Source organism: Myxocyprinus asiaticus, chromosome 13, assembly GCF_019703515.2.
Source record: "Myxocyprinus asiaticus isolate MX2 ecotype Aquarium Trade chromosome 13, UBuf_Myxa_2, whole genome shotgun sequence".
NCBI classification, from domain to species: domain Eukaryota; kingdom Metazoa; phylum Chordata; class Actinopteri; order Cypriniformes; family Catostomidae; genus Myxocyprinus; species Myxocyprinus asiaticus.
In genome coordinates, this window is record NC_059356.1 from 23,211,305 (window position 1) to 23,227,420 (window position 16,116).

General features: G+C 46.6%; 1 protein-coding gene across 2 annotated transcripts in view; it reads right to left on the reverse strand.

Annotated features, from left to right (window-relative positions):
* LOC127450817 (acid-sensing ion channel 2) overlaps positions 1 to 16,116 on the reverse strand; it is a 731,245-nt gene that overhangs the window by 240,876 nt on the left and 474,253 nt on the right. The gene's annotated exons all lie outside the window — the stretch shown is intronic.

The window sequence follows — 16,116 nt, forward strand, 5'->3', positions numbered from 1 at the left end:
TCTGCGTGCGATCCAAATAGATGCGTAAAGCGCGCACCGGACACAACAACGTCAGGGCTGGGTCTGCCTCCTCCTGGGGCAGCGCTTGCAGGAACACACAAATAAATGATTTTTAGAAGACTTGGAAGCACCAGACACATGAATCACTTTTATGAAAATGTTTAGTCCTTTTGAAGCTTTAAAGTGAGGCACTATCCACTGCCATTGTAATGAATAGATTAATTGTGATATTCATTTAGAAAAATAATTGCAGGATTTTCTTTTTTGGGGGGAACTATTTCTTTAAGGGCAAGTATAAACTCTGGATCAGTAGCAGTGGTAACACTTTACAATAAGGTTACATTTGTTAACATTAGTTAATGCTTTAGTTAAAATTAGTTAATGAATTAGTTAACATGAACTAACAATGAACAACACTTATTTACAGCATTTATTAATCTTGGTTAATGTTAATTAATACATGCACATTTCTTAACATTAAAAAGATGTATATGGTAACATTATTTAATGCATTAGCTAACGTTAACTAACAATTAACAACACCCTTTTATAGCATTTATTAATCTTGGTTCCCTGTCTGTCACTCACTCGACGTTGTGTTGATGTAGTGACACGGGGTCACTCTTGGGAACCCGAAACACCTCTGGTCTTTAATAAAAGGCCAATGAAAATTGGCCCCCGGACATACAGGTATAAAAGAAGCTGGTATGCAACCACTCATTCAGATTTTCTCTTCGGAGCTGAACGGTCGATGCTCACTGAGCTGAATTCCCACGGCTGTTCATTCACCTCTGCTGGATCTGACGAAGCATTTCAGCGGCTTCTCCCCCCTCTGCACTGATGCACTGCAGAGAACGCCCCTGGGCACTTCGGCAGAAATAAAAGAGTATATTTCTCTAAAAGAGCGGCACACATGGAATGCCTTTTTAAAGATGCGTCTTTTTAAAGATGCCTTTCCGTTTGTGCATTATTCCTGGTTGCGGTCGTCATCTCTCACCTTCTGATGGCCACGATCACTGTCTTTCATGTCTGGGCGCTGCCCACACGGAGACAGCATTTGTGGATGGGTCATGTACTCATTGCAAGAACATGTCCATGACAATGATGCGGTCGCGGCTTGCCTTCGTAAGAAAGCAAGCCACCCCAGAGGCTCCCCGCCTCTGTCCTTCTACCCACGGGTATGAGGCCAGCGCGGCTACCACTGGGGGCGATTTGGGGACCCCAATGGGACCACCTCTGCCGGGTATCCCCCCACGGACCTCCCATTCCCCAGCATGCTCGTCTGCCCCGATCGGGCTTCCGGATGAGTCCGCCGGCTCACAGCGAGTTCGACCTCTTATTCAGAGCTCGCGAAGGTGATGAACTCTCGAGCGCAGCATTGGAGAGCGGGCTCGTCCAGTCGGACGCAGAAGCCTCAGCTGGGCTCCTCCCTTCGGGTGTGGTCGTCCAGTCACAGGCTGACGCGGATATGACGGACATGGAACCCTCCGCTCTCCCCTGAACCCTCGCTGATCGATGATTGGTTCCTGGGCTCGTGGCGCCACTCACAGCCATGCCCCACCCCAGTTCCAGTCTTCCCGGAAGTGTACGGGGAGCTGACAAGGTCGTGGGAGGCATCTTTTACTGCCCGGTCCCGATCTTTCCGCTCCCCCGTCCTCACTACCCTCGATGGTGGGGCGGCCAAGGGCTTTTCGGCAATCCCCCTGGTGGATAAGGCGCTCGTGGTGCACCTATGCCCGCAGAGCGCCGCCACTTGGTGCGGGCGCCGAAAGCTCCCGTACAAGGCCTGCAGGTTTACGTCGTCCCTGACGGCCAAAGCCTACGGTGCCATTGGACAAGCCGTCTCCGCCCTGCACGCCATGGCTCTCCTGCAAGTCCACCAAGCCAAGGCGATAAAGGAACTGCACGAGGGTAGTTCCGCCCCGGGATTGATGAAGGAGCTGCGCTCGGCGACCGACCTCGCTCTCCGGGCGATGAAGGTCACGGCACGGACTCTCGGGCGGGCGATGTTCACCTTGGTGGTCCAGGAGCGCCACCTTTGGCTCAACCTGGTCGAGATGGGAGAGGCCGGCAAGGCACGGTTCCTTGCTGCCCCCATTTCCCAGGTTGGCCTGTTCGGCGACACCGTCGAGGACTTTGCCCAGCAGTTCTCAGCGGTGAAGCAGCAGACGGAGGCTATCCGGCACATCCTGCCCTGGCATGGCTCAAGATCCCGCACCCCGTCTGCTCATCGCCAAGGGCGTCCCCCTGCGGTGACTGCACCGGCTCTGCCACAGCCCACCCCTGTGGCCTCGGCGTGGAGCCCACCACAGGAAGCAGATGGCACCCGTCTCACGGTCGGCCACCAAGAACCCGCGAAAGGCTTCGAAGCGCCCCTGAGAAGGGCGACACAGGGACAACGAAACCCGCTGCTCTGGAGCTGGTAAGAAGACCACTCCATCCCCCGGTGGAAGGCCGGGAGGAGAATCTTTTGTTACCTTTGCATTTAATTGTGCCACATGCCCAAGTGGCTGCGGTACCCAAGAGTTCAGCAAGAGTGGTTTCCTTGTTCCCTGAGTCACATACCCGGTGTGCACAGCCATCAACATGACCACTGTCCACCATTCTATTTTGCAGGTTCGGCGCTCCAGCGGCAGTCTCCCCGCCCCTGTGTGCCCAGCTGTGGCACAAATCCACCCCTGATGTGACAGTCTCCACGGGTCACGAGGACAGGCCTCTTCCTCCACTGTTCCAGGCTGTTCTGGGGGTGGTCACAAGGTGCCAGGTAAGTGCTTCGATGTCCCTGAACTCAGCATGGCCACGACACGGCGTGGCACCTCAGGCGCCTCCCCACCACGAGGCCCCACCCGCCGGTACGTCTGACGAGATTTTCCCCTTGGTCCCTCTCAACCAGAACTTGGACGCGTGGCTTGCGCTTTCCAACCCGTCGCAATGGCTGGTCTGGACCGTCCGACTCAGCTACGCAAACTTCGCCAAGCATCCGCCCAGGTTCAGCATCTTTCACTTCACCTCGGTGAAGGCGAAAACGACGCTACCTTGCGCACAGAGATCGCTACCCTCCTACGGAAGGATGCAATAGAGCCTGTCCCTCCGGCCGAGATGAAGAGAGGGTTTTTCAGCCCCTACTTCATTGTACCGAAGAAAGGCGGTGGGTTGCGGCCAATCTTGGACCTGCGAGTACTGAACTGGGCTTTACACAGACTCCTGTTCAAGATGCTGATGCAAAAACACATTCTAGCAAGCGTCCGGCATCAAGATTGGTTCGCGGTGGTAGACCTGAAGGACACGTACTTCCACGTCTCGATTCTACCTCGACACAGACCCTTCCTACGGTTTGCATTCGAGGGTCAGGCGTATCAGTACAAGGTCCTCCCTTTCGGCCTGTCCTTGTCTCCTTGCATCTTCACAAAGGTCGCAGAGGCTGCCCTTGCCCCGCTAAGGGAAGTGGGCATTCGCATCCTCAACTATCTCGACAATTGGCTAATCCTAGCTCACTCTCGGGATGTGTTGTGTGCACACAGGGACCTGGTGCTCTCACACCTCAGCCAGCTAGGGCTTCAGGTTAACTTGGAAAAGAGCAAGCTCCTCCTGGTTCAGAGCATCTCTTTTCTCAGCTTGGAGTTGGACTCAGTCTCGTTGACGGCGCGCCTCACGATCGAGCGCACACAGTCGGTGCTGACCTGTTTGAAGGCGTTCAGACAGAAGACAACGTTTCCAGTGAAACTGTTTCAGAGGCTCCTGGGGCATATGTCATCCTCAGTGGTGGCCACTCCGCTCGGGTTGATGCATATGAGACCGCTTCAGCACTGGCTTCAGACCCGAGTCCCGAGATGGGCATGGTGCCACGGGACACACAGCCCTTGGCTGAACTCATGTTTCTACAGGCAGGCGTTCACCTATAGCAGGTCTCCAGGTGCGTTGTGGTTATGACAGATGCCTCCAAAACAGGCTGGGGCACTGTATGCAATGGGCACGGAGCCGCCAGCTCATGGACGGGCCCGCGGCTACGTTGGCACATCAACTGCCTCGAGTTGCTGGCAATTCTGCTCGCCCTGCGGAGGTTTTCGGCTGATGATCCAGGGCAAGCATGTGTTAGTTCGGACAGACAACACGGCAACAGTAGCATATATCAACTGTCTGTTCTCCCGTTGTATATCACAACTCACCCGCCGTCTCTTCCTCTGGAGTTAGCAGCACCTCAAGTCGCTGCGAGCCACTCACATCCCGGGTGGCCTCAACACTGCAGCGGACGTGCTGTCATGGCAGGTTACCCTCAGGGGAGAGTGGAGACTCCACCCTCAGATAGTCCAGCTGATTTGGAGTTGATTCGGGCAGGCACAGGTAGACCTGTTCGCCTCCCAAGAATCCTCTCACTGCCCGCTCTGGTACGCCCTGACCGAGGCACCTCTCGGTATAGATGCGCTGGCACACAGCTGGCCCCCTAGACTTCGCAAATATGTGTTTCCCCCAGTGAGCCTACTTGCACAGACCCTGTGCAAGGTCAGGGAGGATGAGGAGCAGGTCATCCTGGTAGCACCCTACTGGCCCACCCAGACATGGTTCTCGGACCTCACGATCCTCACGACAGCCCCCCCCCGGCGAATTCCCCTGAGGAAGGACCTTCTTTCTCAGGGATGGGGCACCATCTGGCACCCACGCCCAGACCTCTGGAATCTCCATGTCTGGCCCCTGGATGGGACGTGGAAGACTTAAGCGGCCTACCACCTGCAGTGGTAGAAATGATCACTCAGGCTAGGGCCCCCTCTACGAGGCGCCTGTATGCCTTTAAGTTGTGTCTGTTCGCTAAGTGGTGTTCTTCCCGATGCGAAAACCCAAAGAGATGCGCAGTCGGATCGGTGCTTTCCTTCCTGCAGGAGTGGTTGGAAGGGCGGCTGTCCTCCTCCACCTTGAAGGTGTATGTAGCCGCTATAGCGGCACACCATGACACAGTGGACGGTAAGTCCTTAGGAAAGCACAACTTGATCATCAGGGTCCTGCGAGGCGCCAGGAGATTGAATCCCTTCAGACCACGCCTCCTTCCCTCATGGGACCTCTCTGTAGTTATTCAGGGTCTATGGAGAGCCCCCTTTGAGCCCTTGCAGTCAGCTGAGCTTAAGGCACTCTCTTTGAAGACTGCCCTCCTGACTGCGCTCAATTCCATCAAGAGGGTAGGAGAACTGTAAGCGTTCTCTGTCAGCGAAACATGCCTGGAGTTCAGTCTGGGCTACTCTCACGTGATCCTGAGACCCCGACTGGGCTATGTGCCCAAGGTTCCCACGACCCCTTTTAGGGACCAGGTGGTGAACCTGCAAGCACTGCCCCAGGAGGAGGCAGACCCAGCCCTGACGTTGCTGTGTCCGGTGCGCACTTTATGCATCTATTTGGATCGCACGCAGAGCTTTAGAGTCTCTGAGCAGCTCTTTATCTGCTTTGGTGGACAGCGGAAAGGAAGCACTGTCTCCAAGCAGAGGATCGCCCACTGGCTCATTGATGCCATAACAATGGCATATCACGCCCAGGATGTGCTGCACCCAGCAGGGCTATGAGCCCATTCTACCAGGGGTGTAGCGGCCTCTCTAACAGACGTTTGCAGAGCAGCTGGCTGGGAAACACCCAAAAACTTTGCGAGGTTCTATAATCTCTGGGTGGAACCGGTTTCATCCTGTGTAGTGGCAGGCACAAGCAGGTAAGTCCAGGACACTTGTGCATCCCGCCTTTCACTTCCCCTGAGCTGAAGACGTGCGCTGTTGTCTCCCAGTAGTTAACTGGGAGACAACAGTGCTAACTAAGCCTTGTACTGGGGTAGGTGCTCCGCATGTGGTTGTTCCCCATAGGTAACCCCATGCGACGTATATCTTCCACTAATTTGTTTCCCTGTTGGTAAACTGTGTCTTCCTTGGGCAGAGGCCCCTCTGGCCCAGTAGCCATGTTTGTAGAAACTCCTCCCCTGTAGGGTAGGACCTACCATGGGACTTCTCCACATGACATACTTCCGACAAAGCTCGGCAAGACCATGTGACGTATCTCCACTCAAAATACCCCCCCCCCCACCTCTCTCTGGGTGGGGTGTGGTCTCCCCGGTGTCTTCCCCTTGGGAGTGACACCCCCCCCCCCCCCCCCCAACTAGACCTTGTGGACCCAGTCGGTTAATTCCTTTTTTTGGGATTATTTAATTTATAATCAATTTATTCATATAAATTCAAGCCCCAAGACCCGTAACCAAAGAAGGATGGGTTAAGGAATGATAATTTTGAAAGAAAAACGAAAATGTGCCTTCCCAGATAGCAAACTGACATAGAATCAACGTAGAATCGATGTCTATCACGACATCGAAACGACGTTGAACTCTGATGTTGATTCCGTATCTTTTTGCTCATCGAAGTCATGCTGAATCCACATCATTGAAAACTAACATAAAATCGATCTAATTGGTTTGCTTACCTGACGTTGAAATGATGTTGATTTCAGTTGGGTGAAACGACATCATGGAATCAACACAGTTTCAATGTATATTCAATCTAATTGGTTTGCCTACCTCATGTTGAAACGACTTTGAGTGAAACAACGTTATACAATCAACATATTTTTGTTTTTAAAATCCTAAATACTTAAAAATTAATAAATCAACCTATATATGTACTCTTAAACACACAGCACATTCAGATAGGCTACACATTGTTTTATTTATACAAATTATACATTCACAAATACATAATTCTATGGAGTTAACTTTTTTGACGTTTATAAATCTTAAGACTTAACAGCCAATTATAGAAAAAAAATGCTTTCACACTGTTGTATTCACAAATGGATGTATAATGTTAATTACAGGCTAATTTAAAGGTAGCGTCAATTTTACAGATTTTAAAAGTAATTTCTTGGAGCTTCAAAAGTCTGATCACCATCCACTTGCATTTAAATACCTACTGAGCAGAGATATTTTTCTATTAGTCTTCAAATGTGTTCTGCTGAAGAAAGAAAGTCATACATACCTGGGATATCATGAGTGTGAGTAAATAATGAGAGAATTTTCATTTTTGGGAGAACTTTCCTTTTAAGTTAAGCAAACCCTTAGTGACAATATGCTTACAGTTATATCTAAAGGTTTACTTGAAGGGTTAAACATTTAAAATCCCTTATCATTTACTCACCCTCATGCCAGATGTGTATGACTTTCCTTTATCTGCAGAACACAAAGGAAGATTTTTACAAGAATATCTCAGCTCTGTAGGTGACAAGGTCCATACAATGCAAGTGAAAGGTGACCAAAACTTTGAAGCTCCAAAAAGCAATCCAATCAGTTTTGAGTGAGAACAGACCAAAATGTAACTCTTTTTTTCATTATAAATCACATCATGATTTCAAGTTTGATTACACTTTCTAGCGCCATCTAGCACTCTGTGCATGCATCTAGCACTAAGAAGTGTAGAAATCATTATCGTGCCTAGAGACTGCAATGGAAAGGTGTACAGTGAAAAAGAAGTTACATTTTGGTCTGTTCTATACCGACTTAATAACTTCAAAAGACATTGATTAAACCATTGGGGTCGAATGGATGACTTTTATGCTGCCTTTATCTGCTTTTTGGAGCTTCAAAATATCTGGAGCGTCTGGCCACCATTCACTTGCACTGTATGGAGCTACAGAGCTGAAATATTCTTCTGAAAATTTTTGTTTGTGTTCTGCAAAAGAAAGAAAGTCATTGTGGCAGCGGGGGCATGGTCAAGCATCTCTCCGGAGAGAGAGAAAGCGGTAAGGGCGCTTACACCTGAGTTAAATAATGTCTAACACCTGTCTCTAATTTCAGTGAGCACGGGGAGAGCGGCATAAATAGAGCCACACTGCAGATAGACGAGAGAGAGAATTACAGGCAGCTGTACTGTGTGTTTAAAGGTTGTGTGGTTTTGTTTAAGTTGTTTATTAAATTATTATTTAAGTTATCAAGCCGGTTCTCGCCTCCTCCTTTCCACTGAACCCCCTTACAGTCATACACATCTGGAATGGAATGAGAGTGATACAATTATGAGATAATTTTCATTTTTGGGTGAAATAGCCCTTTAACTTAAGGGATTCTCTGCAACTGGATCAAGTTCTTTGCTCTTGCAGTTCAAGTTATATTTGCATACATCTACTTTTGAAAAGAAACTGCAAGTAGACAGCCATCCATATAAAAGCAGAAAAAAGACTTAGGTAGGACTGGAATAGACGTCTGTCCAGGTTGACACAGGTTAAGGCCAACATCTGTAAGTTCTCGGTCTTCAAATTCAAACAAACAATGCAAATATTTCCATATTACCCACTTCAGTATCAAATCTTATCTGGTCACAGGAGTATTCCCAATACTATAACAACTCTTATGATGCCTTTAAAATCCTATAAAGGTTTTTGTATCCTGGGCGATACAGCATTTGAGAGGCTGAAGCGAGGAGCAGTGAGTAAGTTGGCCAAATTTCTGTGAAAATTATTGAAAATAGAGTCCCTGCAAATACTGAGGTCATGTGACTTAGTATTAAAAATCAGGCAACAATTCACAATTAGGGTTGCAACGGTGTACGGTGTTACTGGTTTTACTCGGTACAAGGGACAACACCGGTGTGAAATTTTATACCGGTGGAAACATCATGAATGGAACTTACAATATCAATACAATAGACTAACGAATAGAATAGCCTTAAATAAAGAATAGTTGCTGTAATGAAGAGTTTGTGACCCATGATAAATGACCCTAAATAACACATTGAAAGCCAGATGTTCTTTACCAACGTATCAAATTACACAGGCAGCAAAGTATGCGCACTGATAGAAGATGTTTAATTGCAGGTAGTGAATATAATGTGCATGATGGGTAATTGTAAGACGTCTCGGATTCGGAATGACACAAGAAATGCTTTTAGACACACAGACACGTGCTTGAAGAAACATACAGTACTTAATTATATTTTTAAGAACAGATGACAGAAAAGTTACATTTACATTTATGCATTTGGTAGATGCTTTTATCCAAATCGACTTACAGTGCACTTATTACAGGGACAATCCACCCGGATTTACCTGGAGTTAAGTGCCTTGCTCAAGGACACAATGGTGGTGGCTGTTGGTATTGAACCAGCAACCTTCTGCTTACAAGTTTCTGCAACCACCAAGTTGTCAGGCAACATTTATTTCCATTGACATCTGTTTTTTGGTCTGCACACTGCACCATGTAAGCTTGCAAAGGTGGAAAATTGAGAAAGCCTTTACCATTCAGTGGTGTGCTGTGTTGTGGCTCTGTTGAGGACTTCCTCCCTAAAGTTAAAAGAAAAGGCATCAATCACAGTGGGTCATTCCATAAAAAATTCAAGTCTTGTGAATGTAAATTCTAGAATTATAAAGAAATAACAGGTTAAGTACATTATGCTTACCGTTTTCTAGCGATGCATCCACTGACGGTTGGCCCATTGTAGATTCAAATATGCACATGCGCAGAACTCCGACTTCTCTAACCAAGTTTCAGCATAGAACAAACGTTAAGATTTCGACCAAATGGTACATGTTGATGAGTAAATCTCATTCCGACATTGAACATATGTTCTATTTTTGACCTAACAACGTTCTGATGTACCGACCAAATATTGAATGTTGATTCAACATTGAAAATTGATTAACGACTGATCCCGACCCTTACAACTAAAAATAGACGTTGAATTGATGTCTCCTTGCTATCTGGGTTGCCATCTTCACCAATACATGACTGATGCTTCGTTCAACTCTATGTAAGTTTGTGGTATTTATAAGAAAGGGGCAGGGTTTAAGAGGACTAAATAAATGGAGAAGTCCTGCATATGTCACCAGAGAGAAGTATGTCATAAGTCTGTCACCGGAAGTTCGAGTTATGACATTTTGATTAAAGATTACGAGGTCAAAACAAACAAACAAACAAACAAACAAAAAAACATTTACAATTAAAAACATATGCATGGATGAATCATTCACAATAAGATCAATAACATGCATTTAGAAAATAGATAGGGTGAATTTTCATTTCATGCCAACTTTAATAATATATGTTGTATTATATACGTATAATCTAAGATGCTGAATTCATGGTGAACAACTACATTACCCACAATGCAGAAGTGTTACCATGGAAAGCATTGACTGCTCTGATTGGAGGATCGCTTCAGGAATCCGGTTCTCTTTCAAGCATATGTTTCGGTGTCTCAATATGGATATACCCCTTCAGCGTATTCCTAGAAGCCCTATTACATTACGCCAGCCCCTATTTGGCTGGTAGAAGTGACGCTTGTGTCATTAGGAGGCTCCACTTCCTAGTACGAATGGGCGACACAGTGTCATCACGTCATTCAAAAACCTCTTCTCGCTTCACTTCAGAAGCCTGGATTTCCGTTCAGATAGTCATCAACTGGCCTCCACACTGGTTGTTGATTGATCATTCCGGAACAGAGTTTTTTGTGTCGATTTACAGGCCACCATGCCATTTTTCGATTTATACCTACATTCTGCACACCAGCTCATATAGGAATTTCTTAGCACTCCAGCTAAATGGCTGCAGCGATGCAGAGTACCTTGGCTAGTGTGGGGAACTCTTCGTGGCTTTGCTTTTGCGGAAATAAGATCTCATGCAAAGACACACAACAGGTCTGCTCTGCATGTCTTGGGTTGAAACATGCCCAAGTGGCAATCGACAACCCCGGATCATGTCAGCACTGTGCGCGCTTCACCATGAAGAGCCTTTGGCACAGGCTCCCCTCCTGTCAGCTAGCCCTGCTTTGGCTTTCACCCCACAGGTATCCATTCCTGTAGAGCTGCCCACCAAGACAGCATTTTCCTGGGGTGAACAGCTCAATGCATGCGTCCCTTTGCCCTCCGTGCTCAGTATGGATGAGGAAGAGGAGGCGTTGGATTACGAGTAAGAGGGGCAGTCGTATTTTCTCCTCTCTGAGGAGGAGGATGTTTTTGAGGACTCCTTTTCCCTTCCCTTCCCCCTGCCCAACCGGCACAACCCTCAGCTGCAGTGGGAACCATGGAAGAAGCGGGCAGGGCACCATCCTCTCCGCTTCTCAGCATTGATCTGCAGGACATGCGCAGACGCGTGGCAGAAAGACTAAATGTTCCGTGGCTGACTGTGGTATCGGAGGCTGCAGTCTCACTATGAGGGCAAAAGGCTGCCAAGAGCAAAATGGGCAGCAAGACAGCTTCTTACTATATTCCCAGAGCTGCTGAAGGAGGTTGCGGTCACCTGGAAGGATAAACCCTTTAAAAGCAAAATGCCCATTTTAGGGGGATCCGTGCTCGAAGTGGAAGGAATGGAGAAGGAGGTTCTTCTCCGCCTGCCTCCCATGGAGCCGTTAGTAGCAGCGCATCTGCATCCCAGATGCACGGCGGCTACGAATCCAACATTGCCATCCAAAGCTGACCGGTTCCAGTCAAACATGATGGAACGTGCTTACAAAGTGGTCGCTCTCTCCGTTAGGGCTTTGAATGCAATCTCTATGTTAACCGCATACCAAGCGGTTTTTCTGAGGTGTCTGCCATGCCAGGCCAGGCACAATGGGATGAGATTTGTGTGGTCACTCACCTTTCTCTCCATATGCAGAGATGTGCTGTTCAGGCTGTGGGTAAAGCCATGGCCACAATGGTTAAACAGGAGAGAGAGCATGATAGCTGAATTTGGCTAATCTTTCTGACAGGGAGAAAGAGGCTATTTTAGATGCACCGGTGGTTTCAGAGGGGATTTTTGGTTTGACTCTGACACGGATAGAGAAGAGGTGTGAGGAAAAGAAGAGGGATGATGAAGCTTTGCAGCTCTGTCTACCCAGGAAGACACAAACTGCGCCTTCTCCACCACCTCAGAAAACCTTCACTCAAGTGACGGCTCGTCCACCTCCTAGCTACCACATTCCGAGGCAGCAGAGACCACATGTGAATGCAGCAGGTCAGAGTAGAGTTCCAGAGCCAAAGAATGCTTGGCCCTGGAAGAACTATCCACCTGCTCCATTACATTAGTAAAAATACATTAACAGAACATATTATAATGCCACCTCAGGGAGTCACCACTCCCTTAGAGGTGGTGAGCCACTTAAACTCTGTCCAAGCGCTTAATTGTTCACGCATGCACAGCGCAGAGCTCAGGCTCATTCACGCCTCAGCCACAAGATGGCAACAGAGCGCTGCACATAAGCAATTGGCGAGTGTGTACAAAATCCCGCTGGGTATTGAGGACAATACAGTTTGGGTACAGACTGCAATCTACTGCATGCCCCCTGCAATTTAGAGGGATAATTCACTCTTGAGTTCAGGGGGCATCAGTTCATGTCCTTCAAGAGGAAATTTCCACCTTGCTGAACAAGAAAGCAATAAGACTGGTTCTGCCCAAGCAAAGCCAGAGCGGCTTTTATTCTAGGTATTTCCTCGTTCTAAAGAAAGGAACTCAGGCTCTCCATCCCATATTAGATCTACGAGCACTGAACAAGTATTTAAGAAAGTACAAATTCAGAATGCTCACTCATTCAACACTCCTGAAATTGGTGCGTCCGAGCGATTGGTTCATGTTCATCGATCTGAAGGACGCATATTTTCACATAAACATATACACACCCCACAAGAAATTCCTGAGGTTTGCGTTTCAGGGGGTGATGTAAGAATATTTAGTTCTACCTTTCGGCCTGTCTCTCAGCCCGAGGGTCTTTGTCAAATGACCCCGCTCAGAGAGCGAGGCATTCATCTCATAACATACATAGATGACTGGCTCATGACAGCTCAATCGGAGCACATAGCGAGAGAGCACACTGCAATGCTTATAGCTCATCTTCAAAAAATGGGTTTGAGATTAAACACAGAGAAAAGTGTATTAATCCCCACACAGTCAATTATGTATCTGGGGCTGTCACTGGACTTGGTGACATTCAGAGCACGACTGTCAGAGGAGAAAGTAATAAAGTTTACTCAATGTCTGGCCGAGTTTCGGAGGGGAAACAGTGTTTCCTTTCGAACATGCCTCAGACTTTTGGGGTTAATGGCCTCAGCTCTGATAGTTATTCCACTAGGCTGATTATTCATGAGAGAATTTCAGTGCTGGGTAGCATCTCTGAGATTGGACCCATTACATCACTCTCGGATGAGAGTGAGGGTGACATCTGTGTCAGTGCTGGCATTGCGCCATTGGAAACACCCATCCTTTTTTATTCAAGAGGCCCCCATGGGTGTCATTCAGGCCAGAAAAGTCATTACTACAGATGCTTCACTGTCCGGTTGGGGGGACACTCACGAGGGCAGGATAATAAATGGGAGATGGGGTCGTCATTTGACCAATCACCATATACATTTTCTGGAATTGCTGGTGGTTTTCTTAACCCTGAAGCATTTTCTTCCCTTATAAGAAAGGCAACATATTTAGTAAGAACAGACAACACTACATCGGTAGCATACATAAATCATCAGGGAGGTCTAAGATCACTCCTTCTGCACACGTTGGCACACAAACTGATTCTGTGGAGCAGTGCCCACTTCTTATCCCTGAGAGCGACACACGTACAGGGTATTATGAATCGGGGTGCAGATTTGCTGTCGAGAGGCAATCCTCTTTATGGGGAGTGGAGACTGAACAGAGAAGTGGTCGGGCAGATTTGGAGCCGGTTTGGCAGGGTGACAATGTATCTGTTTGCGTCTCAAAAGAATGCTCAGTGCCCTCTGTTCTTTTCTCTGAAGGATCAGAATGCATCGTTGGGAATAGATGCGCTGGCACATGAATGGTCTCGCATTCTCTTTTATGCGTTCCCTCTGATAGCTTTGATATCTCCAACTCTCTCCAGAGTGAGAGAGAGGGGATTGAGAATGATATTAATCGCTCCATGTTGGCCGGGGAAATATTGGATGGCGGAGATCATACATATGCTATACAAACAGCCGTGGCCTCTTCCGTTGCGAAGAGACCTGCTATCGCAGGCCCGTCAGTGGTTCAATTTGAACACAACTTGGTTGCCCCATAATGTTATTAGGGTTATACAGAATGCTAGAGCATCGTCTACTAGATCTTTGTACAGGTTTAAATGGGGCGTGTTTGAGCGTTGGTGCGCAGATAAACACGAGACACCTGCTACGAGACAGGTGTTAGTACATAGTAGTATTATAATAACATTTTGGGCAATAGAACAATTAATAATATAAATAAGTGGTAGCTCTGCCATCCATAAGAATTGTTTCAACTATATCTAATTCCAACATACTTGTTACGAGAAATCTGTAGTTTGTTCAGAGGATGCATTTCTGCAATATCTGGAATATATGAACAGACATACTGCAGCCATATGAAACATGCAAGAACTGTTATAGAGCTTTCCCTGTTGGAGTTGGCTTTCTGGGTCTCTAATACACTTTGTAATGAGTGCTTAATGTTTTGGTAATGTTTAAAGCTGGGCAGATGAGGAAAAAGAAAATTAGGAGTTGCTCTGGGGGAATTACACATCTAAAAACTTAAACTGAATGTATTTGCTCTGAAAAGACTGCTATATCTAGGCATAGTACCCAGGGATTTGGTGTTGGGTGTGAAGTAAGACAAATACACAGTAATACAGTATACTCTAATAACACTAGAAATCTCAAATACTCAAATCTTAAACTATTAAAAATTAAAACTGTTTTATATGTGTTAGGACTGAAATAAGACACCACATAGTACATTGCAGCATAATGTTGCACATATTTTCGAGTATTCTGAAATGAGGTGTTAAAACTTTCAGTAAACCATTGTCATTTGTAGACACTGAGAAAAACACTTCAGTGACATGCAGCCCTAATTGAGAATTATTGTGAGAGTTGCAAAGTAGTACAAACACGCACACACATACCAAGTAGCTCTGTTGGATGAACCCTAAGAGAGAACATCTGCCTTTGCTCCTCTTCTCCTTAAATCAAGTGAATAAGAGAAACAATGAGACTGAAAGAGAGTGAGCGAGCGATAGAACCCAGAGCATACAACATCTTTACAGACAATCCTTTCCAAAATCCCTCTTTCACAGACCCATAACACATCTCATTTGTTCATTACACATGGGGGAGTGGGGAGGGGGGGGGGTGTGGCAGTGCTTGCCATTTAGCAGATGAATATGTTTGCTCAGGAGAGATTGGCTGAGTGAGTGTGGAATACAGCAGCAGTAGTGACTGTGGAGAAACAGCATATGCATGAGGAGAAGCAGGAAGACCTGTTCTAGGTCCTTCGTACAGTACTGATGTGCATAAACAACCATACATAACACTTATTAGGTTTTTAAAATTAGAATATGATTACATTTTTATGAGAACCACAAATAAATATAAATATTCTTAGATTTATGCAATCTTATACACACTCTGTGTAATATGTGCCACATGTAAAATTAAGTGTTACCTTTTTAAAGCTTTTTGATGAAACTTTGATTGGTCTGTAGTGCAGTGCAGTGATTCTCAACTTTTTGACTTCAAGGCCCAAATTATCCAAGACAATGGGTCTGTTCCAAAACCTAGTGAGCGTCCTCTGGAGGCAGCATTTTAAGACATCATAGGCACGCTCCCGATTCGAAGACTGTTCAGAAAGTTAGGTATCTTAATTATGCTGCTTCTTAAGATATCTCGTTTTGGTCAAATTTTAGGGTAGCATCGTATGTATCCTTCCCTGGGTGGGCGATCCCAGAATGCACCGTGATGAGCTCGGCACAAAAATACATCCAAGATGGCGGACGAAGTGAGATAAATTTTGATTATAAATAAACATATAATCAATTCAATACTGAAAAGTATAGATAAATAACAGTTTAATATGAAATAAAAACGACTATTTTACCCATTTTGAGTGTGTGTTGTGTGTATTTATGCTCAATAGAGGATCGGGTCGGTTCTCTTGTGTCATCTGTATTGAAATCAGTTGCGAATCGAGTCTCACGTGATCTGCATGTGAGGAGCACTATTTGGATAATGCGCAGAGCTGCCGCCTACGTAGAGTGTTCCAAATCACCCTCTTATGAGGCACAGTTTTAGTTAGGATGCTGCCATAGAAGACAGCTGCCTATATTGGCATGAGACAGCGAGTCAGCTCACTAAGTTTTGGAACAGACCCAGTATTCAAAGCCCTCTGCCCCCAAA